Raw genomic sequence first — 15,604 nt, 5'->3', positions numbered from 1 at the left:
GCCTGCTCACAAGCACACCTGGAACAGCATATGTTTTTGATCTTTAAGTACAACTAGAAAAGCCAAGTGAACGTAAGGGATAAGCTTGTTTTGTAAGAAAGAGACATACACATCTAGACCACAAGAATTTCTGTTTTTTACTAAATTAAACAAAGTATCTAATCTCTAAGCAATTTTAAATAAGGAAAACAAACACTAAAAATTGTGGGGTTTTTTGTTTGTTTGTTTGTATCAGCATGAAAGTAATATTTAATGTATTGAACTTTTTGCCTATTAAGGTAATGCGTATTTCAGAAAAACTGATGTTATTTCAAGTACTTTCATTGAAAATATTTGGAATAACTTATTATATGTAATAACATATTATATACATAACATGATATATATACAATAATATATAACAAGAGAGTCACCAGCACACTAAACAAACACGCAGACTTCAAAGGTAATGGTTGATTTTTTTTTCTACCATTTAATTTTAGAGTTTAGCATAAACTGAATATTTCCACATTAATAACATTGGTGTACAGAAAAGTGGAATTGCTGAGATTTCAAAGTAAATGTAATAGGCAGTTTCCAGATTATTTAAAAATCTGACCAGGTTTTTCCGTAACAACAAAAAGACTCCTTACTTTGGAAATTCCTCTTTGAGTTTTTTATCCATAACCAGAAGTTATCTTTATAATGTCCAGAATTATAAGCCAGCTATCCTCCAGTAAACCACACAAAGTAAATGCAAAAAACAACAAAAGCATGTCTAAAATTAAGTAGGATTTGTTTCAGATAGCAGAAGTTAGCAGAAGCTCAGCCTATGCAAACCATTTTGAATTTTTAGGGGATTAGAGATTTCAATCTCAAAGCAGAGATTTGAACCTATTCCTACAACTACCATGCTATATCAAATCAACAACCACATCTATTCTTCAGCTCAAATAGAAACTTTCCTGAGGGTTTTTGAGACTACGAAGGTTAATGAGTCTTCCAAGCACAAGAGAGTACATTCTAAGTCCACAGCTGGTAAGCCTGAAATCTATCAGCAAAACTTTACAATTTTGCTGTTTTTCAATCAGAATCCAATCCAAGCAGAATTCTGCCTGAAATCATATAAAATAACAAGATGGTACTATACTCCTCTTGCATGGTTTGTAACATTCTAAAATCTTCATGCAAGTAATATTTTAGAATCCCGAGTAAGTAGCATCAGCCTTTCCTTTTAAACATTATTTCTTTATAATTATGTATTTAGTTTTTGAGAAAACATTATATAGTATAGTAAATTTTAAAAAAGAACAAGATACATTATTTCTAAGAAAATCTATAGATCTTTTCATAACCCTGTTGTATAATGCTACATATGAAAGACGAAACACCAACAGAATCCACATATCCACAAAGCACTGGTTAACGTGTTCTTTTCCTTTCGTTTAAAAAAGCAATTGTATTCATTAGCAGCTTTCCACTTAGTATGGCTTGGGTGCATTACACTCAGTCAGCTGTCAAATGAAATGATGGGAGCTGACAGTGTGGAATCTTAAAGGTTCAACTCCTGTTGAATGTACTAAATGAACAGGAGCTGTCTAATTTTGTTTGAAGTGAACCCTCCCCCCCCCCCAAAAAAAAAAAAAAAAAGAAAAACAACCCTATGAGTGTGCAAGATTTTATTCTACTTTTTTATGTTTAATAGACACAGTGAATATTCAGTGCTTTTCAGCTAGATACCATGTTAGTTCTATGACTAGGAAAGATTTCATTAGGTAGGCTTCAGGCAACAGTGCGCTACAAATGAAATTCCTTTCTTATTTTCTGAAACTCAAAGTTTATGACCCGTATCCAATGATGAATGGTCTATAAACTCTCTTATGGTCTTTAATTTCATAAACTTTACATTATAGTCTTATACTAACTTACGAACATTTTTGATACAAGATGTAGAAAAGCAACAGTAAAAACAGAAGCTCCTCCAGCTCGTGAACAAATAGAGTATGTAAGTCTTTAATATAAGGCATGCTGCACTCATGTCCTTTATTTTTTTACCTTAATTTAGTTCTTAAAAATATAAATAAATAAACTAGTAATCACTGCACAATTCTCTAAAGCTCCAGCTGCCCAGACAGCCCACTGTGCCCCATCTCAAAAGTGTATTGTTCATAGCTTTGTCAAACTCTCCTAGATGTTGCTTATATTAGCATAATAATAAATGGCTTCCTATCTGTTAAGTTGTTCTCATTTAAGCTGGGAAGTACTTGATTTTTCCTTTACAATGTTTGGTATGGTGTTATGCCACAAAACATAGAAAAACATGTTTCAGTATCTCAGCTTATTGTAACATCCCACCAGTTAGGCTGAGGGGGTACAAGCTATTGGGAGGGGACAGGACCAGAACAGTTGATCCAGCCTAGCTAGAAAGATATTCCATATCATGTGGTGTCACATAAAATAAATTGAAATAGGGGAGCAACTGGCCAGGATAGGATGTCACTGCTTGGGGACTGACTGGGTATCTTGGTGGGCAGTGAGCAATTATGTAAGCTTGTGCATTATTTGTTTTGTGTATAAATACCTATATATATATGCACATAAAACCATATATTGATAATTATTCTTTTTTCCTCTTCCCTTTTTATGTCTTATTAAATAGTTTTTTTCTCAGCCCATGTGTTCTACTTTGTTCTTTTCTGATTCTCTATCCCACTGCACTGGGAGTGCGGTTAGGGAAAGTAAGTGAACAACTGCGTGGTACTCAGCCTCCTGCCAGGTTAAGCCACAGCAGAACTACTATATGAACATTCCTTAAATACTGCACTCTCCCACTGGACTCTGCTACCATTCTTACATGTTCAAAAAAGTACTAAATAAACAGGCAGTAGAATCTGACATAACACATTTGGATCAGTATTACAATAGAAGAGTCTGTGGTAGATTGTGCATGTTGACTCTCCAAGCAGACAAAATCAAACCATCTGGAATTAAAACACTGAGTATTTCTTAACCTGTGCAGTTTTAAGGACTACAGGTTCTGACTTGTAAGACAAATTGGGTTTTGCCCCTAAATCACTGTCCATTAACATGGCAACTATTTGAATTAAGTGCTACCCATATGCATGAACCTATATAGACATATTCCACTGTAATGAGTCCTCTGAGTCATTGTAAAATGGTTTGAGCTGGAAAGAACCTTCAAAGATCATCTAGTTCCAAGCCCCCTGATACTGGGGGCACCTTCCATTAGATCAACATATCAACTGTTCCAACTTTTTTTGCTTACATGAACTCTCCCCACTAAAAATTACCCAAGCAATTGCATAATAGATACAAGCGATTATCTAATATTTTTTTATCATTGTCCTATTGCAATGTTCAAATCAAGGAAAAGAAGGAAGGGTTAGAAAAAAATGAAATGGTATTTCAAAACAGGTCATATTTGGTACTGTTGATTCTGTACTGGACACTGAAAAACTGTTGAAATAATTCTTATAATTCTACATTTGTTAGACAAATATTATTCGATTCTACTTCAACCTTATGCTCTTAATCCACTGAAACATACTTCGTAGCCACAACTTAAAATAAATAATGTTTTACACTTTAGAAAAAACTACATATGATTACATTGATGTCATTAATAATGTGACATGTAATAGACATGACTAATATTACACGCAAAGAATAGTTCCTTTTACATATACTGTAATTTTTCCTAATTTCTGGAAAGCTCTGCCTGAAACTAACACAGGATTAGTTCCTAGTTTTGTACCTTTATAAACAAATCTGTCTTTTCAATCAGTTCTCCCCCAAATTTAAAGATGCTATAAATAACAGGTAGAAGTAAAGCTTTAAACCGTATAGTGTATTTTCTAGTTTACTAAATAAATTCTAGGATAGTACACTGAATGTTGTTAGAGGTAAAATGTAAGTATACATAAGCATTGTCACAAAACTCTTCTATTTTCTTCATTTGATCAAGATACCACAATCTAAAGAGAAGCAATTTAAGAGAAGATATGAAATTGTAATTTTTCCCTGTTTCTGATCTTGATAAACTGTTAATTGGTGCAAGAATAGCAATATTAGTCATGGAGCAGGAAATACCTGGCTTCTTGATAGATGCTACTATTTGTCATTTTCCCTTTGTGCTTCCTTTGACTGACACTAAGTTGATCATGAACTAGCAATGCTCCCTTGCAGCAAGAAAGGCATCCTGGACGGCATTAGGAAAAGCCCCACCAGCAATTCGAAGGAGGTCATCTTTCCGTGCTACTCTGCATGGGTGAGGCTGCATTTGGAGTACTGTGTCCAGCAGTAGGCTCCATGCTACCAGAGACAGAAAGATCACCTGGAGCAAGCCCAGCCAAGGTCCACAGAAGGCCTGGAGAATCTGCCATGGAGAAGAGAAGGCTGGAAAAAGAAACAAGTGAGCAGAGTTTATAAATTAGGATCTATTCTCTATTCCCCCTGCACTGAAAACAAAACATAATATAAAAGGACAAATGTTTGCAGAAGCAGCAATCAACAGAGCTTTATCCGAGCATCAGATTGCCAAGGACCTTTTTCACAGTATGAATAAAACAGAAGCTACTGCTGCGATGATAAACTATTTAATACAGGTAAATTTAACAGAATTTGCATTCAGACAGTCTTCCACAGGCAAAAAATACTGATACACGAACTGAGTACATGTTTTAGGGTGTGAGAAAAGAATTTGGAAGCCAAGAAGGTGAAGTCTATAGAAGCACAGAAAACCCTCATACAAAGCAAGAAATTTTAGTAATTGTTGAATATGTGGGAAACACCCAATATCTAGGAAATTAAAGCAGTTTATTCCTAAGTATATAATAACTGTTATTAGCAAAGTTGAGGTTTGTTGTGTAATCCCATACCAGGTGTTCTTTTCATAATTTGTTTGTATATCCAAGATGTTGTTTGTTTTGTATAAATAAAATATATGGCAATTCATAATAGATAGCATGTGGAGTTTCTGTTATTTTGAAAAGTCTGTGTTTTGTTGAAAGAGAAATAGTGTAGGTGTGCATAATGGGGATGCATACTACATCATTTAAGGATTATATTAAAATGTATACAGGTAACCTTGATTATGGTAGACGATATTAATAACTTATTCTTACATTTTAATATTTATCAATGATGAAGATAAGTCCCTAACATCAAGGAGGAGTTCTACAATGTAACATTTCCAGGGTTCAAGAGCTCCGTAGCAGAAAGGTCACTTTCCTCTCTGAAGGAAGATGAATTCTGGCTGCATATTTTCAACTGTCCTTGAACACCCAGCAGAAAGCCTAAGACTGAGAATGATTTGTTGTTGGCTTAAGCAGCAGTGACGCTTATGGCTCATTATTTCTGCTCTCTATGCTATGCTCAGATAATGGTTGAATAGTTTAAAGTTGTGTAGATAAACTTAATGGTATCAGGAAATGAATTGTGTGAATTCTAGTGATGTTATTTGTTTTGCTCAACTATATTGAAAAACCAACACAAACCATAGATCCTCAGATTAAATAGAACCATCTCATCCTGAGAAATAGCTGCTGTTTTGTTTTGTTGTGTGTGTTTTGTTTTTTTTCCTTTCATGTTTTAGAGTTCTGCTTATTCTGGCCACCAGGAAATACATTTAATTCTACTATGGCAATAGCAACATGTTTGTTTGGAGTAGTATTTAAATGAAACATGCCCCAGTATTTCATGGAAGACCAATATGTTATACTTGTAATTTAGCACTCAGGAAAACTTCAATATTTTAACTAAAATATCATTTCAAACTCCTCAGTGTGTTAACCAACTGGTCTTTGTAACTTTGACTTAACCTGTACATATGGGATCACTCACTCTGTTACTAGGACCTATTATTAAATTTCTGCCAATAAAATTGTTTTAAAGAATTTTATATAGGAGTACCTATTTTAAACATTGCTGATTTCTATTTTCAGAACTTCATAAAGCAGATGGAGGTGGCGTGCTTGCTAAACGTTTTAGTTAATCATTTTCTGTAATTAAATGATCTCCAATCATTCAGGAAATGAAGATGTGTAATAAACTTAAGGAAATTGAACAGTCAATAGCTGCAATAAATGACAGCAGTTAACTACTGTACAGGGAGTTAAACATTCCCATGCACTATCTAATAGCATCACTCCAGCCCGTTTCTTCTAATAGACAGTGTTTCTACAGTGTTGAAGATCGATAGGTCCATAAGAGGAATCATGTTTTGGGTCTCTGTAATTCATATTAGGTTAAAGCACATCTAAGATGCAGCTCTAACTATAGAATGTCTTTTCTGCTACCATCACACTGTATCTTGCATGCACTATTTATAAGCACAAATTATGAGAGGCTTTACTAGGACTACTTCCATCTTAAAACTAATTTCACCAACCATGTCCCTCCTCCCACATCTGAAAAATAGGAATTATATGTAAATGATTGGAAAGAATATATTTTAACATTTAGAAGTTACTTTGAAATATTTAGGAACGTCAGATAATTTCTCATACATGACAGTTCAGAATTCAGCCAGGGACCAATCTCATTTTTCATGTCTTCAACTTTGGAAAATAACCATAAAAATTTGAATAGGCACTTGTGTTCACATTCTTTATGCAAATGATTACTCAGTGTTTTGTGCAGTTGCTAGAAATTAAAGGCAAAGACTTACCTCCTATTAGATGTATTTGCAGTAGAGTCAATATTAAGCTTTCCATGGACTGTTGTAACTTTGCAGTACTAAACAAGGCCATCTCAGTTTAATTTCCCTTAAGTCTGAAATTCCAGTACTCTTTAGACAATATTGACATTACTAATGTTTCATTCTTTTCTGCTTTGATAATATCTACCTATTAAAGATGATATAAAAAAGAAACAGATTCAATTATAATTGTTAAGATTGTCAAAAATAAATTGCCATTTGTGCCAGTAATATTTGCTATACAAAGTTGAAATAAATATTCATCAACTAATGAAATGCACTCCTGATAATGAAAGGAAGATCAGAGATAATAAGTAGATTGCTATCTATTCCATAGCTAAATCTTGTCAATGCTTATAAATGCCTATTGGGGGAGAGTCAGGTGGATGGGGCCAGGCTCCTTTCAGCAGTGCCCAGAGACAAATACAGAGCAATGGGCATGAAGGGAACACAGAATGCTCCATATGAACATAAGGAAAAATAACTTTGAGGGTAATGGAACACTGGAAAAGGCTGCCCAAGGACACTGTGGAATCTCCTCCTCTGGAGATACCCAAAACCCACCTGGCTGATTTCCTGCATAACCTAATGTAGGGAGCCTGATTTAGCAGGGGAGTTGGACTCAATTCATCTTTGGAGGTCCCTTTCAATCTCTACAAATCTGTGATTCTGTGATTTAGGCAAGCATGTGTCATGAGTTCCCAAAATAATATATTTTTACACAGGACAATTTCCTTTGGAACAATGGAAATGTAGGGAATTTCAGTGTTTCAGTCTACTTTGATCTCATTAAACATTTAAACAGATTTTGAATCCCTCAAATTTCTTACAAATCCTCATTTCAAAAATCTTTAATAGGTAGGATAACCCAGAGTTATTTTTACCTAGTACTCACCATCCCCCTTCACAAATTACATCTTGCCTGCAGAAGACTTCTGAAAAAAGGCCACCGCTCAGTGGTCAGCTAATATATGGGTGTTTGGTCTGGTGTTATAAGCAACAAGCTCCTTTCAATTATTATATGTTTGTCACAAATGCATTTTTGACAAAATTTTCATAACATTTATTTACTTAGCCATGCAGTGTAACTGCTAATATAAATGTACAGGCCATGGCCTCTTCGGCTTTTCCATTTAGACCTGAAAGGATCTGGGAGTAATTTGGTTTCATTGTGGATATCCTGTTAGGGGATTAGAAATGTATAAACTCACTAATTCTCTTGCTGCTTTTATGTGCTATTTATAAAATGCTCCCAAATTAGAAGAATAGTATATTTATTATTTCTGGCACTGTTGAACACAATAGCAATTAACATTAGATACTTAACTCTTACAAAGCAGGCAAACCACAATATGCTTAAGACGTACAGCACTTCAAACATATGCTTGCATTTATACACTGTCACCTCATCACCTGCATGAAAGCACTGGCACAGAATGCAAGTACTACACAGCCACTCTCAAAAAACTCCTAAATTGTTTAATTGTCTTCCAGCAAATATTGTGATTTGAAAACACTTTAAGTACTACATGCCATTTGAAAGAAAAGGAGGTATGCTGGGTACACTACCTGTGTCTACATCAGGCTATAAATACAAAATAAAGTTATCTTTAAAATAACAAAATTACAATAGGTAATAAAAAATTCAGTGCCTTGTGGGCACATACACTTCACAATTTTATTTCTATATATAAAGCTGCAATTAATTACAAACCAGTTTTTATGCAGTTTTGCTTTCTTTAAATGTGGAGTGAGTTCTCCCTATAAACTAATGAACTGAAGTGGAGCCAAATAGAGACCAGCTGGCTGAATTGCCAAGTAATTTTATCCGCATGATTGACTTTATGATCCTTTCACTACAGTAACTAGTCTTTATTCTCACAATCAGCATCAACCATAACTCCAAGAGGGAAAAAATGATTAAAAATCTAGAGAATAGTGAGGAGAGGTTTGTTTGATGTGGTACAATGAATTCTTGCACACACTTCTTCTGTATAATAGGTGCTGAATTACAGGTGTTTATAGCCTCCAAAGTAGCACAGTGAATAGCTGCCTCAAAGACATAATAAGCAACCGATGCCTAAATAATCATTACAGATACTCCATTAGCAGCATCTAACTGTGTGGCTTTTAACCATACAAATTGTTTTTTGACAGCTTGTAACCTTTCCAAACAGTTTCCTTTGGGCATTATACCACACTCAGATCTAATTTTAACTTTTTCTTTGTCTATAATTTATTACTTTCTTTGGAAACACCTAATGTATTTCAGTGGAACGGATAAATTCAAATAAAAGATTAAAAAAAAAATTAACTGCTATTTTAAACTATGAAATTCTTGCTCACTGGGACAAAACTAAAATCTGATGAAACATAACGTGGGGAAAAAAAGGCTAAATGGTCTTGAATTCTTTTGGGTATCTGTTTTACAACAAGCAATATCTTTTTTCCCCAGATAATTTAAAATATTACATAGCCAAATGAAAAAATGAACAAAAGTAAAAATGTATAAATAAAATATAAATCCTTGAAGGCTGTTCGTAAGAGCCACAGACTTCACATAACATAATAAATAACATTATAAAAGAGTTTAATGATACATTGCAGTGGGATAAAAAGCTAAGTAAGAAGTACAATACTTTTTCTCCAAAACAGCCTATGATTACAAATCAGTAAAGACACACGACTTGTGCAGAACTAGAGGGCAGCCGTGTTTATCAAAAACATTATATGTGTGAAATTAATGCAAGGAATGATGTAACAACATTAGGTGATCCGTATTGGCTCTTACTGCCATTATCTCACTGATGGGGAAGTTGCTTCCAGGAATAACATACAATAAATCAACACAAAGTAGAAATCAGCATAGAAGTATTCTAATCGTGGCACACAAAATTACTCATACCTTTTAAATGTTTTTCAGCAGATTGAAACCCTTTTCCATTTCTCAAGTCCAAACAACAGCTAAAAGTGTGTATTCAATAAAAGGAAAAATGACTAGAAACAGAGGCCATGTTTAGTGCTCATAAAGTCTCCTGTTCCATGAGGGTGTTATTCAGTGGCAAGTCACACCAAAACGAACCATCACAGTTGAATAGAGTACAGACCAGACAGGCACAAGAAATCTACTTATCTGAGCAGGTTACTTCCTATCTTTTGAATCTTAAGAAGGGTCACTAAATTTAGTGCAGTTTTCATAAATACAGGGAGGGAAGAATAAGTCTTCAGAAGAAACATGGAAAATCCCTCTTTGTGTGAATCTAGTTCATCATGCTAAAGTCAGGGAAGGTATATCAACATAAGATTAGAATAAGGCAGTTATGAATCAACCAGATTCATGCATAACTTGTGACTTATAACTCAGTTATACCACCACTTTATGTATCTCTGAGTAGCTGAATTAATAATGGCACTTTTCGTAGTTACAGATAAGAAAATCAATAAGCTGATTTTCAGAATAAAGATTAGTAGGGAAAAGGGGTGTTAATTAAACAAATTATTAGAAATATTCAAAGAAAGTATGAAGCATAAACATCAAGAGAAAATGAAAAATATAAGAAAATCACTGGAGTTATTTGCTGAGCAGCATTCAGTGTTGTTATTAATCTAAAACTTTTTTATTATTATTATCAAGAGAATTACTTACAAGTTAAGGTATTGACTGCAGAGAAAACACATCTAAATGGTTACAATACTTTTTTAAAGACTTCAACTTTTATTTCTGTTTAATCAAGATGTTTATTATTACAGCCTGCTCTGGACACAGCCACTGCAAGTACAGCAAGCCAACAAGCGAGTTCTCTATAATTTGATTGAAAACTCAGTGTAAACCTGATAAGAACTATAAAAAATATCCCTCTTCCAGTCTTCTTAAGTCAACAAAACAAAACAAAACAAAAAAACCACTAAAACCAGACCTATTTCATTGTATAAGACAGTTCTAATGACTGTCCAGTTCTAAGTGACTCTTGTGCCAGTTTGCAGTGTTGTAAGATATATAACTCATCATTACCACCAACAGTACTTAAGGGCATTGCACAGTTCTCAAAGTAACATGATTATTCTCTCTCAAATATCTATTTCTCAACCTTTCAACCTCCATACAACCGTTAAAATACTCTGTTTGACCAGAGAGAAGCCATCTCCAAACCTTTCCCAGTAAGTTCAAAGAGAGTAGATTTAGGTTAGATACAAGGAAAAAAAAAATTACGAGGGACACCACAGATAAAACAAGTTGCCAAGGGCCTTATCCAGACTTGCCTTGAAAGTGTCCAGGGAAGGGGCATCAACCTCAACACTAGGTAACCTGTTCCAGTGCCTTGCCACCCTCACTATAAAAGATTTTTTCCTTATATTTAACCAAAATCTACACTCCCTGAGCTTGAAGCCTTTTCCTCTTGTCCTGTCACCACAGACCCTGCCACAAATTCTGCCCCCTTCTTCTCTGTAAGTTCCCCTTTAGATACTGAAAGGCTGCAGGCTGAGGATCCCCAGCTTTCTTAGCCTGTCCTCATAGGAGGGGTGTTCATTACATGAATCAATGTTCCAATCCATGGATTTCTTTCTCTCACCTTCTTTCCAATGGATTTTGGTGGGGTTAAGTTGAAACGGTTAAAACAAATGGACCTAGATTGATTTCAATACTCATCTCCTACAGGTTTTCCAGATAGGGAACAAGTGGAATTAAACACAGGATAAAAATAGACTCATACAGATAACTCTGACTGTTCTTTACGCATTGTTTTCACTTAAAAAAACCAAAACAAAACCAAAACAACAACAACAAAAAACCCATCCACAAATTTTAGGTCACCTAGAGAAAAGTAAATTAAACACTGAATAAACAAAGTCTTTCACAACACAGAAAATGATGGAAGAGATTTCCTCAGCACAGAAAGGTATATGACCTGCCTTCAGTACTTCACTACAGTAGACTAAATTAAGAATAGCAAAGAACAAGTTAGAATCATACATGGCTAGGAAAAAAGGTTCTGTTTATAAATTATAAAAAGAGGCATGCTATCAGTTGGAAAACTACAGTACTCTGAGATCACTTTAATTAAAGCTTCCCTCACACAGCCTTTCCTTTCTCTGTCATCAACATATCTGTCTTTATAGGCCTTCTAGTACCAGCAAGACCTACAGGAAAGCTGGAGATTTCATGTGGTGATAGGACAAGAGGTAATGGCTTTAAGATGCAAGAGAGCAGGCTTAGATTAGATATTCAGAGGAACTTCTTCATAATGAGAGAAGTGAGGCACTGGCACAGGCTGCCCAGAGAAGCTGTGGATACTTCATCTTTGGAGGTGATCAAGGCCAGGTTGAATGTGGACCTGGACAGTCTGATCTGGTTGGAGTTGTCCGTGCCTACGGCATGGGGTTTGGAACTAGATTGTCCTTTGAGGTCCCTTCCAACCCAAACCATTCTGTGATCCTATGAAGTAAAATATCCAAAGTCTTTATAACTGAAATAACATGAGAACAAGCACTAACTGCAGCTCTGTATTAGAGCAATATTCATTCTAAAAATATATTAATATGTTAATAAAAGGAGCAAGAGTGATTCCTGTCAAAATAGAAAAGGTAGAATATACATGAGAATGAATAATCATTAGAAAACAGCTGGCATTCATATACTAAAAATAGAAATCAAATGGGAATTTTGTCCAAAGTACTTATTTGAAAAGATAATTAAGTTTAAAAAACAAACAAAATAATAACAACAACAAAAAAAAAACCCTAACTCCTCCCAACCCTGAGTTCCCAAAAATCAAATAAAACAATAATATATGATAGCAAATACATAACAAAAACTAGAGACATAGCAGTACAAGTTTTAATGTTTTCCAAATACTTCCAAACGTGTGCTGAAAACTATAATGGACCTAGCAAGCTAATCCCAGATCTGGAAGAAAATTGGAAATCAGTGAAGGCAGCTGGAGGCATGCGAGCCTAGGATGATGCCAGAAGCAGTACCTCTACCCAGCTACTGATGTCCTCTGGTAGCTGAATTAATTCCTTATGTACTATGTCAGTCCAATACATCATCTTTTTCACATATATAGCACTCATTTTTACATTTTACATACGTATACTTTTGGAAAGGATAGTGAGGAGTAAAAATCGGTTGACTGGCTGACCATCCTAAATCACAGTTGCCACTGACTGGCAGAAGTGGCCTGCTCTGAGACTCAGCAAACACCACTTTACCACAAGTTAAAGCCTTGGGTCTCAAGCATTTCAGTGCTGCTTCTAGCACAGCATTGAGTTGCTGCAGATCAAGGTGGAGATCGCTAAAGGAGATCTTTGTGTTTTTGCAGTATTGTCAAATAACGTGTTGATCTTTGAGCTTAACATGTTTACATCCTAGCAAATGAAGTTATAGGAATGTTATAGCAAAAAACACAAAATTATTTAATAGAGTTGTCTTCACACTATCTATATTGTTTTGTTAAAATTAACAGTTTAAGTACAGTTTAATTTTGCTGCAAATAAGAAATCTTATCAAGCAAACTGATTACACAGACCTACAAAATCTAACATCAGTGGGCACAATACAAAAAACTAACTAAACTAACTAAACTAGCTGAAATTAATATCCAACCTACAGCCTAAAATTCAGAAAATACACAGAAATACTAGAAGACTAAGAAAATAAATACCAATTCCCTTCTTTTGTCTCCTCAAAGTCTTCTACTGAAAATACAACCTGTCTGCCTGCAATTGATACATATCAAACACCACTTGAATGCAGCAAGCATCATGTTTCCATAATGATTGATGACAGATGTCCAGTCAGGTTCTTGTTACCAGGGTTTGGAGCAGGGTGGGATCAGCTAAGCAGCTGCCAAAGGCCATAGGCATAACTGCAAAAGAGAACAATGCAAATTCACAATTAGGGAGTCTCTGGGGTGTGGGAGGAGAATGATTTGGGCCTCTGCAGATTGTTGCAAACCTGGTTTTGTTTAGCAGAAGAAGAAAAGCTTTATGCACTTTCAAGTTCCTGACCAATTTTTTTGTTCCATAACTATTCTTTAGAACCCCTAGGCCACTGTATCAGCTGCCATATGTCTCTCGCATTAGGCAGCCTGGACCTTTTCCATCAGCTGCAAGAAACTTTCAACACATCTGGTCTAGGCTTTTCTCATCAGCTGCTATGAGTCTCTGTGCATAATAACTATCAATTCCTTCCATTGGTTGCTACACTCTTTGCAGACCCTTGTGAATCTCCCTTAGCAACTACAACAGCCTTTCACACTACATAATTAAATTAACATTTCTAGTCAGCGTAAACACTCTCACAAAGCAGTAGGCTCAGTTAGACTCTCCCTAGTTTTAATAACTCCCTAAACTTGTCCTCCCTTTGTGCAATGCCACACTCAAGAAGCAAATTTGGATGAATATAGTCCTAGAAAAGAAAACTAAAGATTTTTTTAGTTAAACAAGTTCCTAGGTTGGTTGATTATACATGCTGAAGAGAAAGCAGCACTCTGCTGGAACTAGTGGCTACAGACAGGGCCAAGCTGCTTTTCTCTATCAGCAACTTTAGCAACTTGTTCCAGCTAAAAATTTTAGCTGTAGGATAGCCTCAGGCTGTGGCTTTGCAACAGTTTGGAGAAACCCAAATTGTCACCCTTGGAGTCCCTTTCCCTTGTTCTATTTCAGGAAATAAACTGCCAGAAACAGTCCTCCTAATGAAAAAGAGAAGAAAAAATAGTTGCCTTTTATTTATTTATTTAGCCTGAGCTAAATTTTCACTGCATGCTCAAATCAGCATCAGAGTCAACACATGGGACAAGGGAAGACATGTACTGCAATCCCAAGAGACACAGTAGGCAAGACCACAAACGTGCTTGCACGGCTTGGCCTCAGCTGAAATGGAGCTTCTGGTTTTACTCCTTTATTAGCAATGCTAGACTTTCAGTGCACTGAAGATCTGATCAGCTTTAATTTAAAAATTCTGTCAACTCCAAGGCTTCTACAGAGACTTTGGGGTCATCACTCTCATGCCCTTATGAGTTCTGGAATATCGTGATGAAACTTGGATTTACCAATACAAATTGAAAATAATTTTAAGAGAATTATAATTAAAAATTCATTTTACAAATGAAGGCATAATTCCATACCTATGTAGAACAAAGTACATATAACTACACTAAATGAATATTTAGAGAACAGCCCATAAATAGAAGGTAATTATTCTCTGTCAATAAGCACAGCATATGTATAGTGCTCTTTGATGCTATGACTGAAGTAATAAAGAGATATACTTCAGACTCTGGGGAAAAAAAAAAAAAAAAAAAAAAAAAAGACAGTGGCTAAAAAACCAAACAAATCCCTTTATTACAAGAGAAAAAATAGCTGAAAGGTAAGTATACCTCAAATATTTCAATCATATTTTTAAACATAGATCTTTAACAGTTTGTTCTTAAGCTTAAGATTTCTGTCAAGTCATGCTTTTCTTTGCACCTGACTGTAAAAGAAACTCAACCCTGTTAACAATTAATTGTGAGTATTTTAACTAATGCTTATCCTTGTTAATGTACAGTAAAAAGAAAATGTCTACCCTGGGTACTTTCCTAATGACAGTGAGGGAATAATTATGCCGCTTCTGTCATCATGGTTCAAATCCCAGAGCTCAGGTAAGGACTAAGATAAATTTAGTCTATCTTGCAGTTAAATTTAAAATACTATATGTGGTAATTAAATTAACAAACCACTGCAGAACTACATATAGAATGTGATTTTGCTTGTTTAAGGTTTAAGGTGGAAAAAAAGCTAGCATTGCTGACTTCTGTAATATGACCCCAACATTAATCTCTTTTGATATAGCAGGTTTGTTTACACAACATTTAGCTCCCCTTTCACTGCAAAATTATTTCAAATACACAAAATTTGAAGGTTTTA

The 15,604-nt window shown here is 35.1% G+C and overlaps 1 long non-coding RNA gene across 1 annotated transcript; it reads right to left on the bottom strand.

Annotated features, from left to right (window-relative positions):
* Nucleotides 1-1,643: 1,643 nt before the first annotated feature.
* On the bottom strand, nt 1,644-14,382 carry LOC146760744 (uncharacterized). Its single transcript, XR_014947170.1, has 2 exons — nt 6,668-14,382; nt 1,644-4,395 (listed from the first exon to the last, which is right to left on the bottom strand). It is a non-coding gene; the product is annotated as an uncharacterized LOC146760744 (long non-coding RNA).
* Between the last annotated feature and the right edge of the window lie 1,222 nt (nt 14,383-15,604).

The sequence above is a fragment of the Coturnix japonica genome, chromosome 5, assembly GCF_054131305.1.
Source record: "Coturnix japonica strain WE chromosome 5, WE-NBRP24, whole genome shotgun sequence".
Lineage (NCBI taxonomy): Eukaryota > Metazoa > Chordata > Aves > Galliformes > Phasianidae > Coturnix > Coturnix japonica.
Note: the sequence above shows the minus strand (reverse complement) of the source record. Positions and strands in the feature narration are given on the sequence as shown.